Source organism: Hipposideros armiger, unplaced genomic scaffold (genome assembly GCF_001890085.2).
Source record: "Hipposideros armiger isolate ML-2016 unplaced genomic scaffold, ASM189008v1 scaffold_317, whole genome shotgun sequence".
Lineage (NCBI taxonomy): Eukaryota > Metazoa > Chordata > Mammalia > Chiroptera > Hipposideridae > Hipposideros > Hipposideros armiger.
The window spans coordinates 776609-783601 of record NW_017731667.1 but is presented as its reverse complement, the minus strand read 5'-3'; positions in this window follow the sequence as shown (position 1 = coordinate 783601).

Below are 6993 nucleotides of genomic sequence, written 5' to 3'. Positions count from 1 at the left end.
CCTGACATGTACACTTTATTTTGCATTTCATACATTGTAGTAAGTGATAGATACTTTTGACACTCTTGCTACCCACATTATTTTTAACAGTTCAACTGTTGAAGTTGTTTTATAGCCTAGGGGTCCTTAATTCCAACATGTTCATTCTCCCCTTGAGTCTTTTTTTACACGTTTAATGAAACAGGTTTTTAATTAGCAACACACTAATGAATAAATATAAGCAGATCTATGCCCAAATGCACAACCCTAGTAAAGGAGCCTATAAGCTTGAGTATAAAAAATTAAATCTTCATATGAATAACAAATATAAACAAATAGATATCAAAAATTCACTGTAAATAACATTATCAAAGTTAAAGCAAAACAAAGTTATTTCTTAAAAAGTGATTTCAGAGGATCATCATTTAGGAGTTGATTTTTATTCTTTATATTTCTTTAGTTAGGGGAAAGACATTTTCTTAAACTTGTGAACATATTAGCAAAAACTGTACTTTATAAAGAGACATTAGCCAAGAACTACTCCTCCTCAATGCATGAAGTATATTCAGCAATAATGTAGGGTAAATTCATAGAAGGTTTGGTTAATAAAACATGCACAAAATTTCAAGTTAGAATATTTGTGCAAAATTTGTCATGCTGTGACTAATTAACAGTGTGATTTGGAAAAACGAACTTTCTCTTAACCTTAGTTTTCCCTTTTGTATAATGAAGAAACAGATACTTTTCACAAGTCTTTGTAGGGGATAATTGAATTCAAAAACAAATAATTACTGTATGAATCTATAAAGTACTATATAGATAACTATTTTTTTCTATTTTATTTTCTGAAGATGTTTCCATTCCTATTTCTCAAATATTTAAACTTACAACACAGGTTTCAAGTATGAAAATTTGTCCCAAGTGTCCAACACATTATATGTTCCTATGGCTGATCTTCAGAATAGTGGACTGTAGCCATTTTTTTATTTTAATATTTTTAAAATTTTTAAAAGATTTTATTGGGGAGTTAGGGGAGGGGAATAGCGTTGGGGAATTGGGGAAGGGGAACAGACAAGTTGCTGTCCTTTTGTTCTTCAGTCTAGTTGTGGAGGACATCGCTTCACTGGCCCGTGTAGGTATTATCATTGCGCTCTTCCTCGGTGAGGCAGTCGATCACCGGCCATTGAATGGTCACTCACGGCAGTTCACCAAAGCTCACACCCGCTTCCGGCCAGCCCCACTGCAGCCTATGCCATCACAGGTGACTCACAGCAGCCCAGCTCCAGGTCGAGCTTTTGTTCACCATCTTAGCTGTAGAGAGTGCAGCAACACTGGACCATGTGGGATCCGAACCAGGGCCCTGCTGCTCAGAGCTGGCATCCCAAGCCAACTCCTAGTCAACGTGCCACTTGGCCAACCCTATTTTTAATTTTTTATATTAAAATAATTTTAGATATAGAACAGTTGCAAAGATAGTACAAATAATTCTCATGTACTTTTATACTTTTCATCCAACTTCTCCTGACATTAGCATCTTACATATGTATAGTACAATTATCAGAGCTAAGAAATTAGTGCAATGCTATTATTTAAATGAAAGCCTTTATTCAGATTTCACCATTTTTTACACTATTTTTTTTCTATTGTAAGAGCTAATCCAGCATCTCACATTGCATTTTGTGGTCATGACCCTTTAATCTCTTTTAATTTATGATAGTTTCCCAGTTTTCCATTGTCTTTCATGACCTTGACATTTTGAAGAGTGTTGGTCAGTTATTTCGTAGAATTTCCCTTCATTTGAGTTTTTCTGATGTTTTTGAGTGATTGCTTGAGGTTATTCATTATGGCAAAGATTACTAAAGTGGTCGTATGCCCTTTTCAGCACAAGGAGTACATGTCTTATTACTAGTCACATTAACATTAATTAAGGTGTTATCAGCCAGGTTTTTCCACTGTAAAGTTTCTATTTTCCAATTTGTAATTAACAAATATTTTGTGAGAAATACTTTGGGGTTATGCCAAAATTTTTTTCTACCTTAACTTCTGCCCATTTATTTTAGCATTTATTGGTGGATCTTGCTTCTAGCAATTATTACTGTAGCATTGTGATGGTGATTTTCTGTTTTCTTCACTCCTTCAACATTTATTAATTAGCATTCTTCTGTGAGAGTTTTCACACTTTCTCCCTTTAGTTATTTATTTAATAATTTATTTATAGCTGTGTGAACTCATGGATATTTACTTCATTCGTTGAGCTATAATCTGTTAGCATCTTTATTTACATCGTTGGTCAAATTTTTTCTGTTGCAGCACTTGAGTGCTCTTTTAGGTTTGGCTCCTGTGTCCTTTTGATATGCCTCCAATTTCCTCTCTTTTTTTCTAGAACTTTCTTACTTTCTGGCATCACAAGATATCCCATGTTCATCCTGTGTTTTCCTTGACCCAGACCTGTGATTAAATAGTTCATCAAGGAGTACTGCTTCTTTTTATTGGGGAATGGTACTTTGGAACAATGATATGATCTGAATGCTGGGTGTTCTCATTGTTACTGGGGACCCTCTCAGGAAACGAACAAGTATGTATACTAAGCGAAGCATTTACACATATCTATATTCATTCCTCCATCTCTCTATTTTAAAATATGAGTTTTTATGAAATTTGCATTTTCAATCCAGCTCACCAGAGTTCATTCTAGCCTTTCCCTTTCTTATTTGCAACTTTGTTCTCTGGCAGTTAGAAACTTAGCTCTCATTTTCTTCAATATACTTACTTAATTGTTCAACCCTAGTGTAATAGTTTTTCTTTTTCTTTTCTTTCTTTTTTTTTCTTTTTTCATACAGGTAAAGAGGTAAAGTAGTTTTAAAATCGCTAACACCATCTCCTGTGATCAACAAATTTACCAACTAGAGTGCAGTGTTTGTGTGCAGTTGTTTTTGTCTTTAGTCATATGATATTGAGGCAAAACATACTCATAGCTTCAAAGTTATTTACTTCAAAGTTATTTACATGTTTTTATTCCTTGACCCCTTCAGTATGGTCATGCCATGCATTTTTATTATGGTTATGTTTATTTGAGACAATCTATATTTCATCTTGGTTTCTGCTGGTGTTTTAATTGAATTTTTTAATATTTTCATTTATTCAAATTTACTCTTGTAAGATAAAGTTATATGGAATTCAAAAAACGCAAACAGCCATGGATCTACGACCACAGTACCATACATATCAGTTCCCTATATAGTGCCTTTTCTAGGGTGGCATATAAACAGATCATGCAAATTGTTGCCTTTTAGTCTAGCTTCTTTTGCTTGGCAAAATGCGTTCAAGTCATTCATGTTTTTGCATAAACCCATACTTTGTTTCTTTTTCTTGCTGAGTAATATGCATTATGATTTGTTTATCTATTCACCTATTGAAAAACATCTGAGTTGTTTTCAGTTTGTACTTTTATGAATAAATGTCAAATTGTTGCTAAAAATGTTGTCACACAGATTTTTAGTGTGAATATATGTTTTCAGTTCACTTGGTTAATACCTAAGAGTAGTAATGCTGAGTCATTCAGCAACTTTCTAAGAGATTGTCAAGCTGTTTTTCCAAAGTGCAGGTACCACTGCACTTCCACTACCAAGAGAGTTCTAGTTATTCAATCCTCACTTGATATTATCAGCTTTAATTTTAGCCATCCTAATATGCCTGTAATAATATCTCATTGTGATTTTACTTTGCGTTTCCCTAGTAAATGAAGATGTTTGGCATTTTTTCTATCTTCATTTACTATCTGTACACTTTCTTTAATTATATATCCATTTAAATCTTATTTTTTTAATGTGGGTTGTTAGTTTTCTTATTGTAGAATTATGAATTTTTCATATATTCTGGATATGAATTCTATTTTTGGAACTGTGGTTTGCATGTGTTTTCCTCATTCAGTGCCTTATCTTTTAATTCTCTAAATAGTATCTTTCCCAGAGAAAAAGGTTTCAATTTTGCTAAAATTCAATTTACCATTTTTTAATGAATTTTACTTTTGCTGTCATGTCCAAATACCCTTTGCTAAAACAAGGCCATGAAGATTTTCTCCCATGTTTTCTTAAAGAAAGTTTGTAAGTTTATGTTTTATATTTATGTTTGTTATACATATCAGTGAGTTATTTAATTAATTAATTTATTTATTTATTTCAGTTACAGTTGACATTCAACATTATTTTATATTAGTTTCAGATGTACAGCATAATGATTATATATACATATATTACACATTTTAAGAAAGGAAAAAACTATTACTGTATTAAAATTGTAATACTCAATTACTCAATATATACTGATAACAAAAGATGAATACAAGTCATGTGTATACATTTTTTTGGCACCATATGTATATATGAAATTTTTGCAATGATCCCTGATTAGTCTAATACAACCCTGGCATTATACATAGTTGTTGCAACATTATTGACTGTTTTCTCTATGCTGTACTTTACATCCCTGTGACTACTTGGTAGCTACAAATTTGTACGTCTTAATCCCTTCACCTTTTCCACCCAACTCATCAATCTGCCTCCCCTCTGGCAATCATCAATTTATTCTCTATATCTTTGAGTCTCTTTCTAAATAGTCTGTTAGTTTATTTTGTTCTTTAGAGTCCACATATAAGGGAGATTATATAGTATCTGACTTTTTTCACTTAGCATAATACCCTATCGGTCCATCCATGTTGTCACAAATGTTAATATTTCATTTTTTATGGCTGAGTAATATTCCATTGTGTTTATGTACCTCAATTTGTTTACCCAATCGTCTATTTATGGGCACTTGAGTTCCTTCTATGTCTTGGCCATTGTAAATAGTACTGCAATGAACACAGGAGTGCATGTATCTTTTTTAATTACTATTTTGGGTTTCATCGGATAAATACCCAGGAGTGGAATTGCTGGTCATAAGGTAGTCCTATTTTTAACTTTTTGAGGAAACTTCAAACTGTTTTCAAAAGTGGCTGCAACAATTTCCATTCCCACCACCAGTGTATGAGGGCTCCCTTCTCTCCTCATCCTCACAAATACTTGTTGATTATTTATTGATGATAGCCACCCTGACAAACATGCGGTGATATCTCATTGTGGTTTTAATTTGCATTTCTCTGATGATTAGTGATGTTGAGCAACTTTTCATATGTCTGTTGGCCATGTGTATGTCCTCTTTGAAGAAATATCTATTTAGGTCCTATAGCCATTTTTTAGTTGTATTGTTTTGGGGTTTTTTTGGTATAGAGTTTTATTATTTTTAAATAAATTTTGGCTATTAACCCTTTATCAAATGTACCATTGGTGAATGTGTTTTTCCATTGTGTAGGCTGTCCTTTCATTCTGTTGATAGATTCCTTTGCTGCGCAAAATGTTTTTAGTGTGATGTAGTTCAACTTGTTTATTTTATGTTTTGTTTTGTTTCCCTTGCCTGAGGAGATATATCAGAAAAAATATCACTAAGAACAATGTTGGAGAGTTTACTGCCTATATTTTCTTCTAGGAGCTTTTTGGTTTCAGGTCTTACGTTTCAGAGTTTATTCTTGTATATGTTGAAAGAAGGTGGTCCATTTTCATTTTGTTTTGCATATTTTAATCAGTTTTCCCAACACCATTTATTGAATAGACATTCTTTACTCTACTGTATGTTTTTGCCTCCTTTGTCATAGATTAAATGACCTTATAAGAGTGGGTTTATTTCTGTGCTCTCTATTCTGTATCATTGATGTATATGTCTGTGTTTATGCCACTACTATGCTGTTTTGATTATTATGGCCTTGTAGTATACTTTTATAACAGGCAGTGCGATGCTTCCAATTTTGTTCTTTCTCAAGTTTGCTGTGGCTATTTGGAGTCTTTTGTGGTTTCATATATGTTTTAATATTATTGGTTCTATTTCTATGAAAAAAAATGCTGTTGGTATTTTGATAGGGATTCCATTAGACCTCTAGATTGCTTTGGGTAGTATGGACATTTTAACGATGTTAATTCTTCCTGTCCATTAGCACAGTATATACTTCCATTTATTTGTATCTTCTTCAATTTCTTTATTCAGTGTCTTATAGTTTTCTGACTACAGGTCTTTTACCTCCTTCATTAAATTTGTTCTTCAGTATTTTTTATGCAATTGTAAATGGGATTTTCTAATTATTCTTTTTGACAGTTTATTATTAGTGTGTAAAAATGTAAATAAATTCTAAATATTAATTTTACATTGTGCTACTTTACTGAATTCATTTATCAGTTTTAATATTTTTTATTAATTTATTTTTTATTATGAAATACACATTTTTAGAATTAGTTTCAGCTGTACAACATAGTGTAATAGTTACAACTTTAACCCCTCGAAGTGACAACCCCCTCCCCAATCCACCACCCCATTTCCCCCGAATATCATACATATCTATTACAAATCCCTTGACTCCACTCCCACACTATACTCCACATCCCATGACTATGTATGTATATATATATATATATATATATATATATGTTCACTTTATAGTTGACAAACAATATTATACAACATCAGCTTCAGGTGTACAGTGCAGTGATCAAGCCTCTTCCCCATCCATGATGCAAGACATGTGACCACCTGACACCCTACAAAATATTCACACATTATCAATTACATTCCTCGAACTGTCCCCATGGCAACACTGCAACTGCATATTTATGCTGTCCAGCCCCCTCCCTCTTTCCCTCATCCCCAACCCCCCAACCAACAGCCACCAGCTGCACCCCCATATCGCTGAGACCACCTCTCTTTATTTTCCTCGCCCATTCAGTTTTTTAGAGTCCACATATAAGTGAAATCATATGGTATTTGTCTTTCTCTGACCGACTTATTTCACTTAACATAATAGTCTCTAAGTCCATCCATATTGTCCCAAATGTTACGATTTCATTCTTCTTTATAGCGGAGTAATACTCCATTGTATAAATGTACCACAGTTTCTTGATCCAGTCATCTACTGATGGGCATTTCGGTTGT